The sequence below is a fragment of the Schistocerca gregaria genome, chromosome 1 (genome assembly GCF_023897955.1).
Source record: "Schistocerca gregaria isolate iqSchGreg1 chromosome 1, iqSchGreg1.2, whole genome shotgun sequence".
Lineage (NCBI taxonomy): Eukaryota > Metazoa > Arthropoda > Insecta > Orthoptera > Acrididae > Schistocerca > Schistocerca gregaria.
This window is the reverse complement of record NC_064920.1, coordinates 440,302,452-440,326,983: the sequence shown is the minus strand read 5'-3', so window position 1 is coordinate 440,326,983 and position 24,532 is coordinate 440,302,452. Positions and strand designations below refer to the sequence as shown.

The 24,532-nt window shown below is 44.1% G+C and overlaps 1 protein-coding gene across 7 annotated transcripts in view; it reads right to left on the bottom strand.

Annotated features, from left to right (window-relative positions):
- Nucleotides 1-24,532, bottom strand: part of LOC126351455 (leucine-rich repeat and immunoglobulin-like domain containing-NOGO receptor-interacting protein 4) — a 2,189,427-nt gene that overhangs the window by 790,314 nt on the left and 1,374,581 nt on the right. For all 7 annotated transcript variants that reach the window (XM_050002606.1, XM_050002610.1, XM_050002605.1 and 4 more), the window contains one exon: nucleotides 5,303-5,351. The gene's annotated coding sequence lies outside the window, so the exon portion shown is untranslated. The remainder of the gene's footprint in view (nucleotides 1-5,302; nucleotides 5,352-24,532) is intronic.

Genomic DNA, 24,532 nt, shown 5'->3' with positions numbered 1-24,532 from the left:
TTGGTGAAAACGAGGGCATCACAGGAATTCTTAACTGCTTGAAGAATGTCTACGGAGGTCTGACAGAGAACAAAAGCATGGTGAGCCAATGGGTGAGGTGTCTGGCATCATCTTAACAAGTCAGCGAAAACCAGTTCAATCTCCTGCGTGCTGGCCAGCCACACGCAGATGTGACTTCTGTGATGTTGAAACGTGCACACACTCTCACTGGAGGTAATCGACCTATCATATTCTAAGGCCTGACTGCTGGAATTCTGAAGTGGTTATTCTGTTTGATGTCCTCCCTCAAAGTGCAACGACCAATCCTGTGCTACCCCTCAGGAAATTGAAGAAACGACTTCAGCGTGTTTGTCGCCACAAAACTGCAAACGAACTTCATCTACATCTACATCCATACTCCGCAAGCCACCTGCCGGTGTGTGGCAGAGGGTACCCTGAGTACCTCTATCGGTTCTCCCTTCTATTCCAGTCTCGTATTGTTCGTGGAAAGAAGGATTGTCGGTATACTTCTGTGTGGGCTCTAATCTCTCTGATTTTATCCTCATGGTCTCTTCGCGTGATATACGTAGGAGGGAGCAATATACTGCTTGACTCTTCGGTGAAGGTATGTTCTCGAAACCTCAACAAAAGCCCGTACCGAGCTACTGAGCGTCTCTCCTCCAGAGTCTTCCACTGGAGTTTATCTATCATCTCCGTAACGCTTTCGCGATTACTAAATGATCCGGTAACGAAGCGCGCTGCTCTCCGTTGGATCTTCTCTATCTCTCCTATCAACCCTATCTGGTACGGATCCCACACTGTTGAGCAGTATTCAAGCAGTGGGCGAACAAGCGTACTGTAACCTACTTCCTTTGTTTTGGGATTGCATTTCCTTAGGATTCTTCCAATGAATCTCAGTCAGGCATTTGCTTTACCGACAATCAACTTTATATGATCATTTCATTTTAAATCACTCCTAATGCGTACTCCCAGATAATTTATGGAATTAACTGCTTCCAGTTGCTGACCTGCTATTTTGTTGCTAAATGATATGGGATCTATCTTTCTATGTATTTGCAGCACATTACAGTTGTCTACATTGAGATTCAATTGCCATTCCCTGCACCATGCCTCAATTCGCTGCAGATCCTCCTGCATTTCAGCACAATTTTCCATTGTTACAACCTCTCGATACACCACAGCATCATCTGCAAAAAGCCTCAGTGAATTTCCGATGTGATCCACCAGGTCATTTATGTATATTGTGAATAGCAACGGTCCTAAGACACTCCCCTGCGGCACACCTGAAATCACTCTGACTTCGGAAGACTTCTCTCCATTGAGAATGACATGCTGTGTTCTGTTATCTAGGATCTCCTCAATCCAATCACACAATTGGTCTGATAGTCCTTATGCTCTTACTTTGTTCATTAAACGACTGTGGGGAACTGTATCGAACGCCTTGCGGAAGTCAAGAAACACGGCATCTACCTGGGAATCCGTGTCTATGGCCCTCTGAGTCTCCTGGACGAATTGCGCGAGCTGGGTTTCACACTATCGTCTTTTTCGAAATCCATGCTGATTCCTACACAGTACATTTCTAGTCTCCAGAAAAGTCATTATACTCGAACATAATACGTGCTCCAAAATTCTACAACTGATCGACGTTAGAGATATAGGTCTATAGCTCTGCACATCTGTTCGACGTCCCTTCTTGAAAACGGGGTGACCTGTGCCCTTTTCCAATCCTTTGGAACGCTTCGCTCTTCTAGAGACCTACGTTACACGGCTGCAAGAAGGGGGCAAGTTCCTTCGCGTATTCTGTGTAAAATCAGGTCCAGCGGCCTTTCCTCTTTTGAGTGATTTTAATTGCTTCTCTATCCCTCTGTCGTCTATTTCGATATCTACCATTTTGTCATCTGTGCGACAATCTAGAGAAGGAACTACAGTGCAGTCTTCCTCTGTGAAACAGCTTTGGAAAAGACATTTAGTATTTCGGCCTTTAGTCTGTCATCCTCTGTTTCAGTACCATTTTGTCACAGAGTGGCTGGACATTTTGTTTTGATCCACCTACCGCTTTGACATCAGACCAAAATTTCTTAGGATTTTCTGCCAAGTCAGTAGATAGAACTTTAGAATTCATTGAGCGCCTCTCGCATAGCCCTCCTCACTCTACATTTCGCTTCGCGTAATTTTTATTTGTCTGCAAGGCTTTGGATATGTTTATGTTTGCTGTGAAGTTCCCTTTGCTTCCGCAGCAGTTTTCTAACTCGGTTGTTGTAACACGGTGGCTCTTTTCCACCTCTTAGGATCCTTCTTGGCACATACTCATCTAATGCATATTGTACGATGGTTCTGAATTTTGTCCACTGATCCTCAACATTATCTGTACTTGAGACAAAACTTTTGTGTTGAGCCGTCAGGTACTCTGTAATCTGCTTTTTGTCACTTTTCGTATACAGAAAAATCTTCCTACCTTTTTTTAATACACTCCTGGAAATTGAAATAAGAACACCGTGAATTCATTGTCCCAGGAAGGGGAAACTTTATTGACACATTCCTGGGGTCAGATACATCACATGATCACACTCACAGAACCACAGGCACATAGACACAGGCAACAGAGCATGCACAATGTCGGCACTAGTACAGTGTATATCCACATTTCGCAGCAATGTAGGCTGCTATTCTCCCATGGAGACGATCGTAGAGATGCTGGATGTAGTCCTGTGGAACGGCTTGCCATGCCATTTCCACCTGGCGCTTCAGTTGGAACAGCGTTCGTGCTGGACGTGCAGACCGCGTGAGACGACGCTTCATCCAGTCCCAAACATGCTCAATGGGGGACAGATCCGGAGATCTTGCTGGCCAGGGTAGTTGACTTACACCTTCTAGAGCACGTTGGGTGGCACGGGATACATGCGGACATGCATTGTCCTCTTGGAACAGCAAGTTCCCTTGCCGGTCTAGAAATGGTAGAACGATGGGTTCGATGACGGTTTGGATGTACCGTGCACTATTCAGTGTCCCTTCGACGATCACCAGAGGTGTACGGCCAGTGTAGGAGATCGCTCCCCACACCACGATGCTGGGTGTTGGCCCTGTGTGCCTCGGTCGTATGCAGTCCTGATTGTGGCGCTCACCTGCACGGCGCCAAACACGCATACGACCATCATTGGCACCAAGGCAGAAGCGACTCTCATCGCTGAAGACGACACGTCTCCATTCGTCCCTCCATTCACGCCTGTCGCGACACCACTGGAGATGGGCTGCACGATGTTGGGACGTGAGCGGAAGGCGGCCTAACGGTGTGTGGGACCGTAGCCCAGCTTCATGGAGACGGTTGCGAATGGTCCTCGCCGATACCCCAGGAGCAACAGTGTCCCTAATTTGCTGGGAAGTGGCGGTGCGGTCCCCTACGGCACTGCGTAGGATCCTACGGTCTTGGCGTGCATCCGTGCGTCGCTGCGGTCCGGTCCCAGGTCGACGGGCACGTGCACCTTCCGCCGACCACTGGCGACAACATCGATGTACTGTGGAGACCTCACGCCCCACGTGTTGAGCAATTCGGCGGTACGTCCACCCGGCCTCCCGCATGCCCACTATACGCCCTCGCTCAAAGTCCGTCAACTGCACACACGGTTCACGTCTACGCTGTCGCGGCATGCTACCAGTGTTAAAGACTGCGATGGAGCTCCGTATGCCACGGCAAACTGGCTGACACTGACGGCGGCGGTGCACAAATGCTGCGCAGCTAGCGCCATTCGACGGCCAACACCGCGGTTCCTGGTGTGTCCGCTGTGCCGTGCGTGTGATCATTGCTTGTACAGCCCTCTCGCAGTGTCCGGAGCAAGTATGGTGGGTCTGACACACCGGTGTCAATGTGTTCTTTTTTCCATTTCCAGGAGTGTATTTCTATTTACGGCTGAAATCATCGATGCAGTAACCGCTTTATGATCGCTGATTCCCTGTTCTGCATTAACTGTTTCAAATAGTTCAGGGCTGTTTGTAACCAGAAAGTCTAATATGTTATCGCCACGAGTCGGTTCTCTGTTTAACTGCTCAAGGTAGATTCAGATAAAGCACTTTTAAAATTTTCACTGGATTCTTTGTCCCTGCCACCCGTTATGAACGTTTGAGTCTCCCAGTCTATATCCGGTAAATTAAAATCTCCACCCAGAACTATAACATGGTGGGGGAATCTACTCGAAAAATTTTCCAAATTATTCTTCAGGTGCTCAGCCACAACAGCTGCTGAGCCCGGGGGCCTATAGAGACATCCAATTACCATGTCTGAGCCTGCTTTAACCGTGACCTTCACCCAAATCATTTCACATTTCGGATCTCCGTCAATTTCCTTCGATACTATTGCACTTCTTATCGCTATAAACACGCCTCCCCCTTCACTGTCCAGCCTGTCTCTGCGGTATATATTCCAATCTGAGTTTAGGATTTCATTACTGTTTACGTCTGGTTTTAGCCAACTTTCTGTCCCTAGTACTATATGGGCGTTGTGACCGTTTATTAATGAGAGCAGATCTGGGAACTTTCTATAGACGCTCCTGCAGTTTACTATTAGCACATTAATATTGTTATTCCCTGTTGCATTTTGCCTCCTCCTACCTTGCCGCGTCTCAGGAGGCGTCTTGTCGGGTCTAGGGAGGGAATTCTCTAACCTAAAAAACCCCCATGTGCACACCACACGTACTCCTTCTCGATGACAATGCGCAACCTAAAGGAGCTCTCAAAAGCTCACTGGACTCTCCGTCTTCATCCACCCTATAACCCGGACCTCACGTCTCTCGACTTCCGTCTGTTTGGGCCACTGCAGGATGCACGCCGAGAGAGCCAGGAGGAGGATGATGGGAGGGTTGTTGATGCAGCGACACGTCGGCCAGTAGGGCGGTACCGTGTGGACTGGCAGGCGCTCCCAGTAAAGCAGCGTTATGACGCCGCATTGAACGGAGATTATACCGAAAAATAAGGTTTTGTAGCCAAATGAGTGGAAATAATGTGTATTGGAATCCTGACTAAAACCAACATGTTTCAGGAGAAAAATTGTTACATTTCTTTCTGAATGCCCCTCGTACATCAGACGTGCATTACTTCCCACTGATATTCTCAGACAGATCTGACGATGGAGACCGGACATCTCGAAATCAATGCAGTGCGGCCAGAGTCGTTAATTAAGCCAGATATCACCCCCTCCACTGATGAAATACTTAAATTTCTATTTAACTAAACAGAGCGTCCACATTGTTTCGTTGCCACCGGTTCATAATTATCTGATAACTCTTCATTAGAATTCTTTAGTACCACTTACCGTGTAGGCGCGCTGGTAGGTAAACTGATGGATGTCACAGTAGGACGTCCTGTAACACACGGATCGAAGAAGAAATTTTAGTCACTTGTTATTTAAAGTAATGCACGCAGTTTCACTGTAAATGTCTATTGTAAATGTCTATGAATAAGAGAGGGAGAAAAACTTCCAGTGACACTGCCGTATCTCACGAAACATCTAGGAGTAATTTGACTGAGTCCTGCTGGAATAGTGACATCGATATGAAATAGTTTAGCGAAAGGAATATATTGGAACGGTCATTTGATTGCCACGTCTTCTAAATGCACATCATAGGAAACACAATTCTATAATGTTTTATTTTAATGAAGTAATTCCGCTTCAGCCTGTTAAAATATTTTTTACTGCGACGACAATTTCGACACGCGGCCACTGTCAAGCATTGTGGGGTATTGCCGCCCAATCAACAACGAAGTTGCGACTTACCAAAACACAGTTCCAGGCAGTATAAAACCGTGGTATTATACATATACCCGTTGTTACACTAGTGGCCATTAAAATTGCTACACCACGTAGATGACATTCTACAGACGCGAAATTTAGCCGACAGGAAGAACATGCTGTGAGATGCAAATGATTAGCTTTTCAGAGCATTCACACAAGGTTGGCGCCGATGGCGTCACCTACAACGTGCTGACATGAGGAAAGTTTCCAACCGATTTCTCATACACAAACAGCAGTTGACCGGCGTTGCCTGCTGAAACGTTGTTGTGATAGCTCATGTAAGGAGGAGAAATGCGTACCATCGCGTTTCCAGCTTCGATAAAGTTTGGATACTGTTTATCGTATCGCGACATTGCTGCTCGCGTTGGTCGAGATCCAATGACTGTTAGCAGAATATGGAATCGGTGGGTTCAGGAGGGTATTACGGAACGCCTAGCTGGATCCCAACGGCCTCCTATCACTAGCAGTCGAGATGACAGGCATCTTATGCGCATGGCTGTAACGAATCGTGCAGCCATGTCTCGATCCCTGAGTTAACAGATGGGGACGATTGCAAGATAACAACCATCTGCACGAACAGTTCGACGACGTTTAGAGCAGCATAGACTATCAGCTCGGAAATCATGGCTGGGTTACCCTTGACGCTGGATCACAGATAGAAGCGCCTGCGATGGTGTACTCAACGACGAACCTGGGTGCACGAATGGCAAAACGTCAGTTTTTTCGGATGAATCCAGGTTCTGTTTACGGCATCATGATGGTCGCATCCGTGTTTGGCGACTTCGCGGTGAACTCACATTGGAATCGTGTATTCGTCATCGCCATACTGGCGTTCCCCCGGCGTGATGGTATGGGGTGCCATTGGTTACACGTCTCGGTCACCTCTTGTTCGCACTGACGACACTTTGAACAGTGGACGTTACATTTCAGATGTGTTACGACCCGTGGCTCTAGCATTCATTCGATCCCTGCGAAACCCTACATTTCAGCAGGATAATGCACGACCGCATTTTGCAGGTCCTGTACGGGCCTTTCTGGATACAGAAAATGTTCTACTGCTGCCCTGGCCAGCAACATTCCCCAGATCTCTCACCAACTGAAAAGTCTGGTCAATGGTGGCCGAGCAACTGGCTCGTCACAATACGCCAGTCACTACTCTTGATAAACTGTGGTGTCGTGTTGAAGCTGCATGGGCAGCTGTACATGTACACGCCATCCAAGCTCTGTTTGACTCAATGCCCAGGCGTATTAGGGCCGTTATTAGGGCCAGAGGTGGTTGTTGTGGGTACTGATTTCTCAGGATGTATGCACCCAAACTGCGTGAAAATGTAATGACATGTCAGTTCTAGTATAATATATTTGTCCAATGAATACCCGTTTATCCTCTGCATTTCTTCTTCGTGTAGCAATTTTAATGGGCAATAGTGTACATACACTATATGAGCATACGTGAAGAAGCCAAGCGAACAACTAACATGACAGTAGAAACGACATCCAATATAAACACTATAGTCAAAATCTCGTGTAACTCAATGAGTATTGTGATCCACCGCCACGCGAAAATGTGAAAATGTACATTAATAACACTGTTGATACTTCCTCTGACTGTGATATAATACTGCAAAATTGGAGCGGAGTCCCTTTTGCGTCCATGTCTACGTAAAATTTCCACTATATAATGCGTGGTTGGGTACATAACCCGTCATTTTATCATTCCGCCTGCATTAAACCACTCGCAATGCAGGAAGAACAGATATACGCGCATCCTGTAATAAGCGCCAATGGTTTAATACCAAGTATTGGTTTATCCAAAATTAACATTTCGCGTGAAGTGACTTAGACAGTAATGCGCATGCTTACAGCATGCCCTCCTTACGCCACCCTCTCTTCTCCCCTACCTCCTCCCCTCTCTCTCGATTTATCTCTACCTCTCCGTCTCTGGTTTCTCCTGTTTCTTTGTAAAGTTATGACTGCAGCTGTCAAGTAGGGCAGCTTTATTCAGCAATTTTCCTTACCGTTAAGCCCTCAAAGCCTCAGCTGAAACACGGAGGTCACTGACGATACAAAGTTTTAATTAAAAGGATGTGCTGGGAACGCACGCAAAGGGGCGTGCCATCTGCATTGAAATAGTCAGCGAAGTCTTCCTCTGTCCACGCTCCAGCTAATGACCTAATTATGAAGAAGAGTAACGTTTGTCTCCTGAATCAAAAATAAAAACCTTTTGCGGTCTGGATTGCTTTTAATTTTTTAAAAAAGTAAATTCTTCTTTCAACACTTGGTAATATGTGTGCAATTTCTTGGAAAAATGGTTTTCAGCGTACAGAAATTTCTTCAGAATAACTAACAATTTAGAGACCTAGTGTTTTGAGTTACCTAGGCTTCAAAAATAGGTGTATACCACAAACCGTGTTAGTCCGTTACCTATAACGTTGGAAAATGCTGGAAAATTATAGTAATTGTAAAAGAATTGTAAAGATCAAATAATTTCATCTTTTGGTCATATATCTGTGACTGAAAAGAAAAATTTGAGAAACTGGTATGGACATTCGGCCTGATGTAACATGTGTACTCTCTTCGTTTTAGTTTGAACCTGGAACTAACTGTGATATTGTGTCGACAATACCATACGACGTACGATTATAAAATTTGATGTAAAGATGCAAAGGTTACTATGCCTAGACACGAATACATGAGACAGCTTGTTGATGATTCACAATGCAGCTACTGTACTATGCTCAAATGAAGGAGGTCAGCTGTAAAGCGACAGGAGAGAAAAAATGCATCAAATCAAAATAACAGTTGATGATTGGAAGAACAACAACGATAACTACTACTACTACTATGATGATGATGATGATGAGGTTGGTAGTGATCGGTTATATGAAGGAAATATTGATTTTGTACGAATTGCACTTGTTAAGAAATCTGTAGAACAATATTATTTGTTTGGCTCTTAAAATGTACTTATGTTGTGCGTGTTATATTCAAGTGAACACAATGTAATACCATTATGTCATAACATTCTTGGTTTAGTATCGATTATCACTAACGGAATTTCATTCAAAGATGATGAATTTTGTGACGAGTTTCCCGTAGTTAAGAAGAGAACGACAAAATTCAAATATCGTAATTCTCTACAAAATGAAGTTCTCATCAAGATGGTAAGAGCGGATGGCATCCCAAAACTGCATTTAGAGATGAATACATTGAGAAACTGCCCAATATTGTACGAGAAAATTTTATGGCAATGGTTGCTGTGTTAGTTGGACACCAATTCCGTGGTGCTGGGGTAGTATTAGGAAAAGTAGTGGCTGAATTTCGCTCCTTGGGCAGAAAAACAACTGACGATGGCGTAAGTAGATAAGACATACGAGGGCATGGTGAAAACTAACTTCTCCGAATCTGTTACGTGAAAACTCGTAAAGGTACGGAAACACCGCCATGTTACATAGGGTTGCAACTTGCGTCTGAGAAAAGAATAAAAAATTTAGATACATTACTTTTCAGCACGCCATTGTGGAATGTAAACTTTCAATACCAAGAAAAGCGTTTCTGAAAACAGCTTTTCAGAAAGTATTATTTTCTTTAGAATGTTGCCTTACGTGGAAGTGAAAAGTGGACGATTAGCGGTGTAGGCAAGAAAAGAATAAAAGATTACGCAATATGGTGTTACAAAGGAATTCTAAAAAATTAGATTGGCGAATTGAGCAATGAGGAAGTACTGAATCTAACTGAGGAAACAAGAAATTTTATCAAAAGCCAGGATCAGTATATAGGACTCTTCCTGAAGAATCAAGAATTCGTGATATCAGTTTAGTGAAGTGAGGACGGGTAAAAGCAAAAGAGAGAGACCAAGAATTGACTACAATAAAAAGATGAAAGTGGATGTAGACAGCAGTAGCTACCTGGATATTAAGAAGCTTACATAGTATAGACATGGGTGGAGAGCATTCATCTAAACCACAACAACGGCGACAACCAAAGTCTTACGCGAAAGTGAATTCTTTAGAAGTAATACGATTGTTCTCAAACAGAGTGCACGTAAATAGTGTATACGAGTAGTTACTTGATTGATTTATATTAAAAATGTTATAAACGTTAAGAGACACAAATTACGAATTCGACGAAATGCATACACGTTAGAAAATTTAGGATTTTGGCATGTGCTAGACCTCATTTATATCACTTGTGTTGGAGCAAATAAATACCTTTCATGTTGGAAGGCAGCCATGATGTAATTTACAAAAAGTTGAGGTTTTTATTTTCTGGATCACGAAAGAGATTGATCTAATTTATTAGCTTGTAAAGGAAGTAATAATAGGGTTTAAAGACCCATGTGAAGAGTAAAACAATAATTGCTGAATACCTCGTAACTCTTTAAAGTTAGCTAGATACTACAAGTGACTGAGAAGAGGAATGGAAAAGCATAAAATTATTGTGAGTGATGCATGGATTGTTAGGAAAAAGATACTGTCTTGAAGAATAAGTGACTGAATGATTAGGTTCTTTCACTTTTTCACAGCACAATCACATGAGCATTTCGCAGTACATTGCGATTGTGTCGTGGAAAGTAATAAAATATAAAAAATGCCTTGCATGGAATTTCGCAGACCAGCGGGAATTCAATTTTAGAGAAGGAATCTACTCACTATGAAAGATCCGCAAAGTATTTTGATATACGTCACTAATTTTGGACGTGAATGAAACTGTCCCCCATAATATGTGATAAATCTTGTCCTCTAAAATGGATATTCAAAATGTCTATCATCAACGTAAAGTTAAAGGAACGATTACTACTTAGTTTCTCACGATTTCCTTATTGACGTAATGATATCAAGACGTACCTGAAATGGTTTAGTAGAAGGGTAACCTAAAATGAGGAACGCCGTGGTGTCGGATGATGTAACCCCTTCAACCGATGGTGACTGCAGGAGCAGCTCCCTGTAATGTGTGCAAGAGTGCTTCTTACGGATTAAAAAAAAATGCCGTAGTTTTGCCATTATGTAATCAACAATACGAAGATACAATTTCTTTAGGAAGTATACAATCGACCCTCTTCGTTCGGCTTCGTCGATTAAGAAGTGATTTATGGGGAACAGAGGAAGCTAATAGAATCTGTGGAGCTGTACTCTGCAAGTCTCCTCGGGTATGCTGGTGGATCCTAAAATCAACATGACTCAGTATATTGGCGATCCATCTGTCTAATACCTTCAGGAGCGACGCTCCTGTCGCTGCTGAAGGAAGGACGGAAGATTTGTATTTAAGCATCATCATTAGAGACGAAGCACAAGCTCGGATTAAGAAATGATGTGGAAGGAAATAAGTCATGAGCTTTTCAAAGAGCGCATCACGATATATACCTGGAACGATTCAGACCAATCACGGGAAACCTAAATGCTGTCGGCCGGACAGGGATTTGAACCATAGTCCTCAAGAATGCGAGTTCAATGTGCTAAACCATTGCACCACCTCGCTCAGTGCGTCTGCTGAGTCCCAATGAAGACTTATGCCAAGGCTGGAAAGCGTCATACTATAGAGGCTCATATACTGTACAAGGCGCATGCGGTGCCCACCACATACGCTGCCCCCAAGATTGTGCTGATGGCACTGCCCCTGGTAGAACACCGGCTTCAACGATTCATCGCACTCAAAGACTACCTTCAAACAGGCTCGCCGGCTGCACCAAAGAACGCTGCCTTTTGATCCGAAATAGTACAGGAACGTCCTGCCAAGAGGAAAACACTTTTCCTATTTCGTCACTATTAATCATATTGTCTTCGAACCTGATTTCCATTGACTCTTTTAAGCAAGACGTACTGTCAAGTATAAACGTCTCGTAAAATTTTATGCAATGTCGTTTGTTTGAACAATTATCCGCTACCATCTATTTTCTATGGTTTGTAGCCTCGTGTGGTGATCAGCCAATGTAAGCCTTCACAAACGAATAGAGAATTTTGTATATGCCACGCTTTATAAGTCCAGGCCAAGCACTGACTAACTTAGCAGATGGATGGATCTTACTCTTGATACCAAATCTCCTTAAAATATTACCGGGCTTAAAAGAGACTTCCTCCCTCTCCCCACCGCCTCCCCAGCACGATGAATAAGGCCACACATATTTGGCCCTCTTCGAACACATTCGCGAATGGTAGTCTCCATAGAATAACGAATTTCCTTCCCAGAGAATCCAATAAAAGAGCCAGTTATAATTTCTTTCAAATGATTCAAATGGCTCTAAGCACTATGGGACGTAACACCTGAGGTCATCAGTCCCCTAGACTTAGAACTACTTAAACCTAACTAACTTATGGACATCACACACATCGATGCCCAAGGGAAGATTCGAACCTGCGACCGTAGCGGTGGTGCGGTTCCAGACTGAAGCGCCTAGAACCACTCGGTCACAGTGGTTGGCTGTAATTTTCTTAAGAGAGCCTTCACAAACCCAGTTTGTAAAGTCTCAACGAGACAAGAATCCCCAGGATATGTAATGTTCTTGTTAATATCTCACGTTCTGTACTCAGTTGGACTAACTGGGTACACGTGCCCTTACATGATTGCTGAACTGGTGGACCAGTATCCGGATAGCACATAGTCTGTACGAAGGCATCTTTGTACCAAATCGGAGCTGTGGGAGGAAGGTCATATGCTGTCTCCTGCGCCCGCTTTCTTATTAATTTGACTACCTGCCTCTCTCCTGCAATTTGCATAGGCTTTTCTCTATTTTTCCGGATTCGCATTGAAATATCATTGTTCTTTTGGAATATGCATTGACGGACAACAAAGTGATGCACCATTAAGGGGAGGAGGAAACGAAATGGAACTTCTGGGTTTGAGAGCCTTTGCGACGTTATTTCAGTGATTACAAAGCCACGACATATGTAAAAAGAATTTGGCGTTATGATCTCACATATTAGTATGACGTCACACCATTTCTGGCCTGGATGCATTCACTGGTTCGTTTGCGAAGGGTTTAAGAAAGCCGTCATAGTCTTTCCTCCAAGTTGGTTCCACACATGTTCTATTTGGTCAGATCTGCGGATCTAGTTGGGCTTAGGAGTACCTCAACATCACGCAAACAGCTCATTGCTAGTATTAACAATGTTCTCTTGAAAAATGGCAGCATGATACTATAGCATTACTGGTATAATGACAGGATGTCCGTACCTTGCTGTGCTGCCATGAGAGTTCACTCAGCCACTACCAGCTGTGACCTGAAGCCAGGAGTAACACTGTTGTACCTCTCCAAAACTGGATGAATGAGAGCTCACCCAGCCCGCCGCCATATTCGCTGACGATGGTCATCTGGAGTATTGCAGAACCGAACATAATGCGACGGCGTACATGAGCAGCCTATGTTTCCAGTTACGACACCACTCTACACTCAGCAGTTTGTTTGTGGTGCTAGCGGAAATCCAGCTCGGCTGCTGCCAGTCCTTGACTGATGGTGCAGGTCGACTCGAGGTTGACCGGAAGCTTGACAACAAGTATGCCTGCCCTCACGACCCCATCAGTCCGTTAATGGGCCATTCTGACGCCCAAAGGCCCGAAAGACCTGGTCACTGCCCCATTCGAATAAACGGGCTAATTGAGATACACAATTAGTTCCTTTCGAGGTGCTGATAGCGATGTCTCACTCGAGTACACGGCACCTCAGTGTACGTCGCAGTCACAGTCGATATGTGACGGGTTTCATCCCGTTTATGTAGTGCACCAGCCTTTGTACCGGCACTATCAGTAATATAATCTGATGACTGGTCTGCCCATCACAAAGACATACACTTATAATCATTCACATACTCACCGGTGTTTAGCAAGTGCACAAAGTTACACTGAGATCCCGACCACGTCTTCTGGACACTTCGCTTTTTTGTCAGTCAATGTATTTTAATATTTTCCATCCTCTTTAGAATAGCATCCATCTTTTCTGGTGTATCCCAGTGTAAACCCTATCACTGCAGTAAAAGTATAATTCTTTGAGTGTATTAATGACTTTCTATCGTCTCTGGCACACCACCTCTTCCATCCTGCCCACAGACGCACTCGGCGCCTTGGACGGTCCACTCCTATCTTCCTGCGCCTTGAGGTTTATCAGGAGGGCAAACATGGCGAGTGTTTGACAGTTCGCGGCACTTTTTCAGCTGCTAAGGGTGGCAGCGAATGCCAATCGCCCATTATAAAATTTCTGAAGCCGTACTGGACGTGTCTGGCGACAGCAGGCGGGCCTTTACATGCCAGCGGCTGTAATGAATGAATGCGGCTGCCTCTCACAGCCTGCCAGAAGCCGCCTTCCATTACTTACACCGGCGAGCCGACGGAGAACACAGCACGTACGCGCGCGTGTGTGTGTGTGTGCGCGCAGCGCGCTCAGCTCAGAGCAGAGACATGTGAGCGTCCGTTCCAATTTTAAGTCTGGCTGGTGCGCTCTCCTCGGCGCATGCATATTGAATGCCCGCTGCGCCGCGCCGTCCACCGCCGCTCGGCAGCAAATAAGGCCAGCCGGGATCCCGCAGCAGTAGCGCCTGCTGGCCCCGTGACCTGCTACCCGCGCTACCTGCGGCCCGCTTCCCGCTGCCCTCACAGCTACAGCGGCGCTATGCTCATTCAAGATCCAGAGAGGCACGGCGCTAACAGCGTACCGAGCTTCTAGCTGGGAAAGCTGCCAGACTGTCTGGTACGGCTGTGTTCGGAATGTGGTTTATTAAACAGGACACCTGCTGGCGTACACCAAGGGGAGTTCTCTTTCTGGGTGAAGCGTTTGATACAGTGCTCTGCAGTGGTTAGCGCACTGTGACCATCCAGATTTGGCTCTTACGTGATTTTCCTAAATCTCTCGAGGCAAATGACAGGACGGCTGAAAAGAATCCGAGGTTGTGCTCCGTTTCTAATGATCTCGATGTCGACGGTATGTCATATCCTAACCTTCCTATACCGTGTGCATCTACGAACGATAAAACCGAGGTCAAAGCATACGAAATAGATTCCTAGCTAAGAGCTACTGAGTGACTTGAATACTTCTTGAGTAAATAGAATACAGACGGTGGGTGTTGATCAGAGCAAAGGGTATCGTTGGGAGTACACCAGCGAAGTGTGATGGGACCGCTCTTGTTCGCTATGTACGTAAATGATCTGACTGATATGGTGAGTAGCAACCTGCAGTTGTTTGACCATGACGCTGCAGTATAGGTGCAAGTATCGTCTTTGAATGAATGTAAAAAAAAAAGATACAGTCTGATGTAGACAGACTTTCTATTCGGTGTGATGAATGGCAGATTGCTCTGAATGTAGCAAAACGTAAGTTAATGTAGATGAGCCCGCTCGGGTAGCTGTTCGGTCTAACGACCAGGTTTCCTGGCTGGGAAGAAGCGCCTGGTCCCCGGCACGAATCCGCCCGGCGGACTTGTGTCGAGGTCCGGTGAGCCGGCCAGTCTGTGGATGGCTTTTAGGTGGTTTCCCATCTGCCTCGGCGAATGCGGGCTGGTTCCCCTTATTCCGTCTCAGCTACACTATGTAGGCGATTGCTGCGCAAAAACAAGTTCTCCACGTACGCGTACACCACCATTATTCTACGACGCAAATATAGGGGTTACACCCGTCTGGTGTGAGACATGCCCTGAGTGGGTCCACCGGGGGCCGAACCGCACAATAACCCTGGATTCAGTGTGGGGCTGCGGAGGTATGAAGTGGACTGCGGTAGTCGTCGTGGGGTTGTGGACCACTGCGGCTGCGACGGGGACGGAGCCTCTCCATCGTTTCTAGGCCCCCGGTTAACATGCAATACAATACAATAATGCAGATGAATAAGAAAACGAATACTGTTATGATATAAAAGAGTGAATAGAATTTGACATAAAATGACAATGTGGAGAGCGACCATTTCATGTACATATTTTTTAATTTCATTGTTTTAATCACAATCTTCTTTGAACAGAATTACCAGTTTCGGCTCTACAACAGCCATCTACAGAATCTACAACAGAATTAAAGACTAACATTATTATCTACTGCAGTAAGAGCCGTAAAGATATAAAACAATGTGAATCAGAATTTTCGTGCATGCTTCGACCTGACATGTACAGGATGCAACGCATGCTGCATCCGTTGACTGGATGCAGGCATAACGTACAGGATGCTTTGCGTCCTAGAGGGCGTCCCAAAAACATAGGCAACGCTTAGTATGTTCTGCGGTCATGGACACTGACAGGTTTTCAAGAAGGAACCCACATCCGGAAATGCACGACCTAGGCGCTGATGAATGTCGAAGTATGAAATGCGTGTGTGTTCCACATTACGTCAATAAACACAACACGAGTGGCACATCGCGATGTCTACATCAAAGACGGACTTCAAACTGGGTACCTCCTACTGCAATGCAGAGCCTACATCGGCAATGCTGAGTTTCGCGGACATGAGCCAACATACGCGGTTTTCTTTAAAGTATTTCAATCGCTCCGTGGACTCCAGCAAAAACGTCCTCCGCTGACGTGACTAGTGTGCCATACACAGAAAATAGTCGACAGGTGTCAGATTTGGCGACCGTGATGTCAGATCTGGCGACCGTGTTGGCCTCCATGGAAGTGGTCCACCTCCACCAATCCATAGATTGGGATATGCGACGTTGAGGTAATTCCACACATCGACATCAAAGTGTGCTGAAGCTCCGTCGTGTTGCAGTCACGTGTTCATCTAAACATTTAGTGGCTCGACATCAAATAGGGTAGGCAAAACACCTCTAAAATGTGAGGCATGTCGGTTTGGGAGTTGTTTTGGCCCAATATTATGGTCACCAGTTATCCTGGCCCACATGTTAATACCGACCATGTGTTTGTGATTTTGAATCACCTGCTCACGGAGATTTTCGTCCGCCCAAACATGTATGCTGCGCTGATTTAATATGCCATCTATACTAAACTCGCATTCATCCCTGAATAGGACCAAGCTCGGGAGAAACTGTACCCGTCGCGGGTAGTCCTTGCACCATAATGCCTGGACTTCCTGCAGATGATACGGATGGAGCCGGTGTTCACGAACAATATGCCTCAAGGCACTTTTGTCTGTGCACAGCAGCTTTGCCACCTGCCGAGTGCTGATGGCTGGATCTTCTTCGAACATTGTCAGCAAGTCCTCCACCAACTGTAGTGTTTGAGCTGAGCGTGGATGACCTGCTTCACTCTGCGGCACCTAACAGGGGACAAACAGATAATTGAAGTAGTATTCACAGTAAAAAGCGCAAATTACTACTACTTCTCATTACAATGGACATACCTCACGCAGAAAATACCTGCTTGCAGATTTATGGCTTTTCTGACGCCTCTCTCGATGGCTGCGAACGTGGAATGATTCGAGCTACGTCTGTTTGGAAACCGTACCACATATAATCTTGTGGCAACTCTATCATTGCACAAGCTTTGCCGTACACGAGCACCATGTCGGTCTTTTATTCACAGTAAAAAGCGCAAATTACTACTACTTCTCATTACAATGGACATACCTCACGCAGAAAATACCTGCTTGCAGATTTATGGCTTTTCTGACGCCTCTCTCGATGGCTGCGAACGTGGAATGATTCGAGCTACGTCTGTTTGGAAACCGTACCACATATAATCTTGTGGCAACTCTATCATTGCACAAGCTTTGCCGTACACGAGCACCATGTCGGTCTTTTATGCAGCTGTGTACTGGCACAAGTCGCACTGATGTTAAAAATGCTACCGCACTGGCAGACCACAGAAGGTCCGCAGGAGGATACGTACAAGAGCTGCTTGCAGGAATGTATCGCATGAGCAGGAATGTTATTAGGCTCAGTTCGTCCACAAATGGCTAAGGAATCAGGCACCAAAACGAATCGGAACAAACCGTCACAATACTTCGTTCTCATACTTCCACGCTCTCCAGCTACCAGGCCGTACGTTTCAGGATATGGATTCCTGGATTCCTTCTCTAAAATTGATCAGTTTACGTCCCCACACAACACAATACCGTTGTCGGTTTTTTCTTGGGATACCTTTTATGTCTGATTGAAGTATGCATGGCGGTTTTGATTCATACTATGGGTATTTTAGCATGGTTATGGTTACTACAGTTGGGCGAACAGCGATACAATAATCTGCTCTTCAGGCTACATGAACAAAATAACTAGGCTGGAATATGTTTCAAAATGACTAAAATTGCTGTTTATTTTGATGAAATTAGGAGTAAATAGCATTTTGCTTTTCTAAAAAATCTGGGGTAACGCTAAAACGCTGAATGAATCAGCACCGCAGTTCACAGGAAATTATAAATCGTGAAAGGGAAGGCTGACATGAATACGTGAAACCGCCGAAGTAGAGGCTAGAGAGAGGGGTGTAGTAGAGGATAGGAGGCATGTAGTACCTGATGATTGAAAGAAGGGCCAGCTCTGTGTTGAATCTCATAAGGGGTGGATAGCTGACAGGTGAACACGTGGTCCGGACAGGCAGTATGCCAAAGTTGCTCTGGAGAAAATTTAATAACTTCGTGAACCAAACCTTATGGTTTCCAGAGCAAATAATGAAGCAAAGTAGATCTTCATATGGGAAAAAGACAACGTACGTCGGAATGACGAGAACGTGATTTAAACATCTATTTCGATAATTTCCATGGGAAATTTTTTTGGAAGGTATGTAAAATCTAAAATGTCGAGTACGAATCCAGTGTCACTACTACTGTGCTATGTCGCTCAGTTGGTGAGTGTGATCGCTTAAGGACTCTAGGCTATAAGATGAAATGTCACCGTTCAGAGAATTTGACAAACATCTACTCTGACAGCTTACCTAACGACCAAAGCGAAACATACATAGTAGATCCCAAGTTGAAGTTCTAGTAAGATTACAAAGCAAAAATCAGGGTTTTGAAATTCCTAACATATAAGCCAAATGCAAATGTAGCCTACTTGTGTACGAGAACTCAGTAAAGATACAATAACACTACAGTAAAAATATTGCACAATAAAATCAAAAATAGGATCGACAGGTGTAATATATAATAGGTCTCTGACCAAATGTAGAAAAAAAAGGAATAGCTACTCGAGCCAGTGCTCTGTCTACGTCCTTGTAATTTCAGATGTAACGGAACCTCAAATAACGAGGGACGACCTGTTCTATTTTAACGCAGCTTGACCTGCAGTACGAGCCTTCTTACTTTGCTGTATTCACTGGAGTTGTCTATAATGAAGTACTATCTGAAAAAGCCAACAAAATATTGAGTCAAATATTGATAAGATCTCAAAGTGGTGCAAAGGTTGGTAGGGTAAAGGTAAAGTGTCGCATTCTTGTCTAACGGTCCAATGATTCTCGGCCGACCACCGTGTCGTCCTCTGCCAGTCGCGTCATCGGAAATAGTATGAAGGGCCACTTGGTCGGTACATGGCTCCTCCTGTCGTTGTCTGGTTTCTTGACCTTGGAACCGCTACTAATCAGTTCAAACCACTACTAATCAGTCCAGTAGCTCCTCAGTTGGCGTCACAAGGCTACTTGCACCTCGGAACAGTTCTCTCCCCAATGAAAAATCCCTGGCACTATTTAGAATCTAACCAGAGCTCACCGCGTGGCAGTCAACCGCACTGACGAGGCAGCCACGGAGGAGGACGCAATGATTAGTAATTTCCTTTAATTTGAAAATTGCCAACTTCTGAATATCTGGGTGTAACATTCTGTGGGGTATTAAGTGGAATGTTCACAGAGAATAAGTTTTCTGTAGGCTCAAAATGGCTCTGAGCACTATGGGACTTAATTTCTGAGGTCATCAGTCGCCTAGAACTTAGAACTACTTAAACCTAACTAACCTAAGGACATCACACACATCCATGCCTGAGGCAGGATTCGAACCTGCGACCGTAGTGGTCACGCGGTTCCAGACTGTAGCGCCTAGATCCGCTCGGCCACCACGGCCAGCTTCTCTGTAGGTGGCAGACATAAGCTCACTGTTAAGATATTGGGAAAATATCAGTCTATAAATGGATATTGCTTGGTTTTAGTGGACATATCCTAGAACACTGTTCAAGCGTGCGGGACCCATACCATATAGGACTAGTAAGGAATATTCATTGTTCAATAAGAGGCGGTGCAGGAATGGCCTCAGGTTTCTTCGAGTCACGGCGGAGCTTCTCGGTAATGCTGAAACACCTGAACTTCCTGACGCCTGGAGACAGACAGCTACCCCGCTACAGCCTACTTACAGAATTTGAAGAACATGTGTGACGAATCTAGTAATAAACTAAATCTGCTTACATATTGTTCTTGTAGGTACCACGAGGACAAGATAAATCATAGCACGCAAGGAAGCATATATAAGCGTCTTTCCCGTGCTCGGAATGACAAGAACCCCAATAAGTGGAGCAGTAGAAAATGTCCTCTTCCACGTACCTCACAGACATTTGCAGAGAATGGATGAAGATACAGAAAACAAGGGCCAAATTTTCCTTTTATACTCATTCTGCTGCAGACACAATCCTTTGTAACACCGTTGCTGGAGGACTAGGTCAATGTGCTCTTGCAAAGCATCGACGAAAATTCGTTAATAAACTACCTTTGATTTATAATTCGGAGCAACGGCTGCGCATTATTTACGGTGGAAGCGCGGGGACTCGACAGAACTAGGGACGGCGCCGGGCGTCGCTGTTCATATTTATATCTGAGATATTTTACTAGTACAGCTATTATTCCGCGGAACAGTAATCCCGGACACAAATATACCGAACATTCTTCTCGAGGCGCCTCCGCAGCAGCGGGGGAAACAAAAGAAGGAAACGCAGCGCCCGTATTTCATATCGCGAGCGCCCTGGCCCGGGGCGCTTCGCAGCGACACACTGTGCGCCGCTGTTTTGTTTTTTGTTGCTACGCTAGCGCCGCTCCGCGCCGCGCTCACACATATGTCGCGGAAGCTATTTTGTATCGCGATGCGCGGTGCGTAGCTTCTGGTGCCGGGCGCCGCTCGCAAGAGCTGTAGGCCCAAACTGTCTACCGGAAGCACCCCAAGTGGGGCGCTCACCGTAAACAAGAACATTTAGGAGAACATTGGAATTCCCAGTGTACTTCTTGCACCGAAATTCATTTGCGACTCAGTTACGAGGGCAGGCTGAAACTTTCATATTTATTCACACTAATTTTGCATTATAATGACATTATGGCGAGTTTTACGGTAGTAGCTATGATTTAAACTCTGTTCAGAAGTACATTTACATGACAATCGTTGTAGTATATCATTCCTAGGCTGGCCATGTGCTGTCTTGGCTGTTAGAGACACCAGGGCCTACAATATAATTTGTTGGGCAAGTGGTCTTCGTTCAGCCTGGATATGATGTGTCGTTGTTTCGCTAATCTCTCAGAAGTGAGTTGTGATTGAAGACTATTATTATGGCCAAAGGGCTGGTGAGAACATGTTTTCCAGCTTCTTTTGGAAATACTGTCAGAAAACATGTCAGGAAGCAGCACATTCTAGAGGAGCAGTAAGTGACGAACGGAAAACAGCTGCATTTTGTCCCTGAGCTCGAATGACTTACAGGCCTGAATGTTGGAAGTGTCGTTTGAAATCGTTTAACATTTCTGAAGTCAGGGATAGTGGTTTACCGCGTGATCGACAGGATATTTCTCCAATATGGGAAATAACGGCACCATGAAGGCTACAAAAATTAACAGGTGCACAGTTACTCATATGCGTAGACATTGAAATATGATTAATTGTTTCTGTTTTCTAGGCTAGTGTTTACAGTTTAGTGCTCGGTAGGAAGAGGCGTGGAGTTGGTGATTAGTGGGACGGAGTTTTCATGGTCAAATTGAAGGCAATTATCACGAGTCCACGACTTTTGCTGGTCTCTCAAGATGAATCGTTCGCGTATTACAGACAAACACTTGTTACGCGAGAGCTCAGTCATCCTCGTGCCAGCATGAAAGCACATGCACTTCAAGGAGTTCGCGCTCAACAGTTGCCATGAAGTGGTATGAATATATATGATTATGTGAAAATGGTTTAACTGCGTCGTACCATTCTATGTTCGGGAAATGCTGAGAGACTCCAACAGATCGATATCTGGCTTTTTTCCACCATCTTGTAACATAGTAACAAGTGCTCGGCTGATTTAATGCCTGCTACTTTCTCTAGATCGACTCCCGCACAGGCTCCGTCAACTCACATCCTAATATAAGAAATCTTGTTTGTCTTTTGTCACAGCTCTCCATTCGTGCTGCTTCTTATATCATGGACGATGTGGCGTATAGACTAACACCTAACCCTAGACGAATATTTCTTTCCATGTTCCATGCCTTCTGTTATTGTCATAATACGTGCCAATCTATTATTCTCTTGTTTACTGGACGTTTCTCCTAGTTGGCTCCTTGCACGACGTTTTTGTGCCTTAGTAAAGAAGAAAAACCTCACCTGGGTTACTTAGCGTGTGCGTTCCTTCGTTACAATGTAATAGAGGGGTTCCCTGAGACATCATGACCACACGTTACTCTTACGTGACGCCACATTTCAAAGCCTTGTACTAGTTTCATTTCTGCATTGTCCTCTGTCCTACACAGAGCTTTGTTCAAACAGTTCATTCATTTCTGCATTCACTATTATCCAATACAGAGATTAGTTCAAACACTGTTTATTCTTTTTTCTAGTCTCAAATTTCAAATTTTCGGATGTTTGCAGCTGTTTCTTTGTATAGAAATTACTTTTTTCCTTATGCAGTCCTCGGTACTATATTTTTCTTGCATTTTCCTTCATTAACTGTTCTATTCTCATATAGTAAAATTAATCCATGTATTCAAGTCTCTCTACTAGTTTAACATTCAGCAGTACAGAATAGCTACCTGCTGCACTCATCATAACGTTAGTTTCCATATTGTGTATGCGCATGTTACTGTTATCAGCTAGCATATTTCATTTCATTAAACATCTGACTCCTTTGCTGGTCACCCCTGGCGACCACTGTTGTGTCGTTAGCAAACCGTATCATGCTGCTCAAGATAAAAACTATCACATCGAGGTAGTGTTTTACTTGCATCATTTAACGCAACTAATTTTTTAAAATATTTAACAGCTTATTTTGGAACACTATGGGAGTTAGTCACACTTGGTAACTGATTTCGTAAATGTTTTATGATAGTTTTCAGATCTAAAAATTAAATAAAAAATAAAACGTTAATAAATAACTATGTAAGTAGGTAACATTGATTGAAAACATTTAGAATTCTTAAAACTGCACCTTAATAAGTGGATTATACAGGGTGTTACAAAAAGGTACGGCCAAACTTTCAAGAAATATTCCTCACACACAAAGAAAGAATATATGTTATGTGGACATGTGTCCGGAAACGCTTACTTTCCATGATAGAGCTCATTTTATTACTTCTCTTCAAATCACATTAATCATGGAATGGAGACTCACAGCAACAGAACGTACCAGCGTGACTTCAAACACTTTTTTGCAGGAAATGTTCAAAATGTCCTCCGTTAGCGAGGATACATGCATCCACCCTCAGTCGCATGAACTCCCTGATGCGCTGATGCAGCCCTGGAGAATGGCGTATTGTATCACAGCCGTCCACAATACGAGCACGAAGAGTCTCTACATTTGGCACCGGGGTTGCGTAGACAAGAGCTTTCAAATGCCCCCATAAATTAAAGTCAAGAGGGTTGTGGTCAGGAGAGCGTGGAGGCCATGGAATTGGTCCGCCTCTACCAATTCATCGGTCTCCGAATCTGTTGTTGAGAAGCGTACGAACACTTCGACTGAAATGTGCAGGAGCTCCATCGTGCATGAATCACATGTTGTGTCGTACTTGTAAAGACACATGTCCTAGCAGCACCGGTAGAGTATCCCGTATGAAATCATGATAACGTCCTCCACTGAGCGTAGGTAGAAGAACAAACTAAAATGAGCTCTAACATGGAAATTAAGCGTTTCCAGACACATGTCCACATAACATCTTTTCTTTATTGGTGTATGAGTAATGTTTCCTGAAAGTTTGGCCGTATCTTTTTGTAACACCCTGTATAGGTTGTCAATATTTAAAATTTTTCAAATTTTATCTGATTAGTCACGAGTTTTGAAAATGCCAATATTTTTCAAAATAACATGGTCATAAGGTGTAAAATGTCTTATTAAGGTACAACTTTAAGAATTTTAGATGTTAAATACTTTCAGTCTACGTTATTTACTTGCATACTTATGAATGTTTCGTTATTTATTTTATTTTTCAACATTTACTGTGATCGAAACTTGTTGTCAAGTGTGACTAATGGCAAATGTGACTCTTACAATGAATATTTTAAAAAATATACAGTTGGGGCATCTCGCATAACAATATGTTATCCATTATTAGAGAGGCTAAAGTATCAAGAAATTTTCATTAAGAGAAATCTTTTACACGCATATACGATTAATGAATATTTTCAGTTAGTTGTTGATACCTGTTAAACCGCTAGAGCAGTCCAAGTTACGTGGTAATCGCCAATTCTCAATTTTCTTTCTCTTTACTTTCTCTACATTTTAAAAACCATCGAAAGTTAGTGCCATTGCGATGGGAACTGGACATCGGCCTTTCATTACGCTGTATGAAGTAGTTCTCTATTCTAAATGAACTAGCTGGCTACGATATTATAATATCGAGGAAAAAACCACCACTCGATTAACTCTGAAAAAACTGACTGATGTAAGAAAGATACGATCCTCATTTTTTAATTATATATCATTAAAAAAATTCGACAGTTTCTGAAGGCAAAGGGTGCAAGTCCCTATGG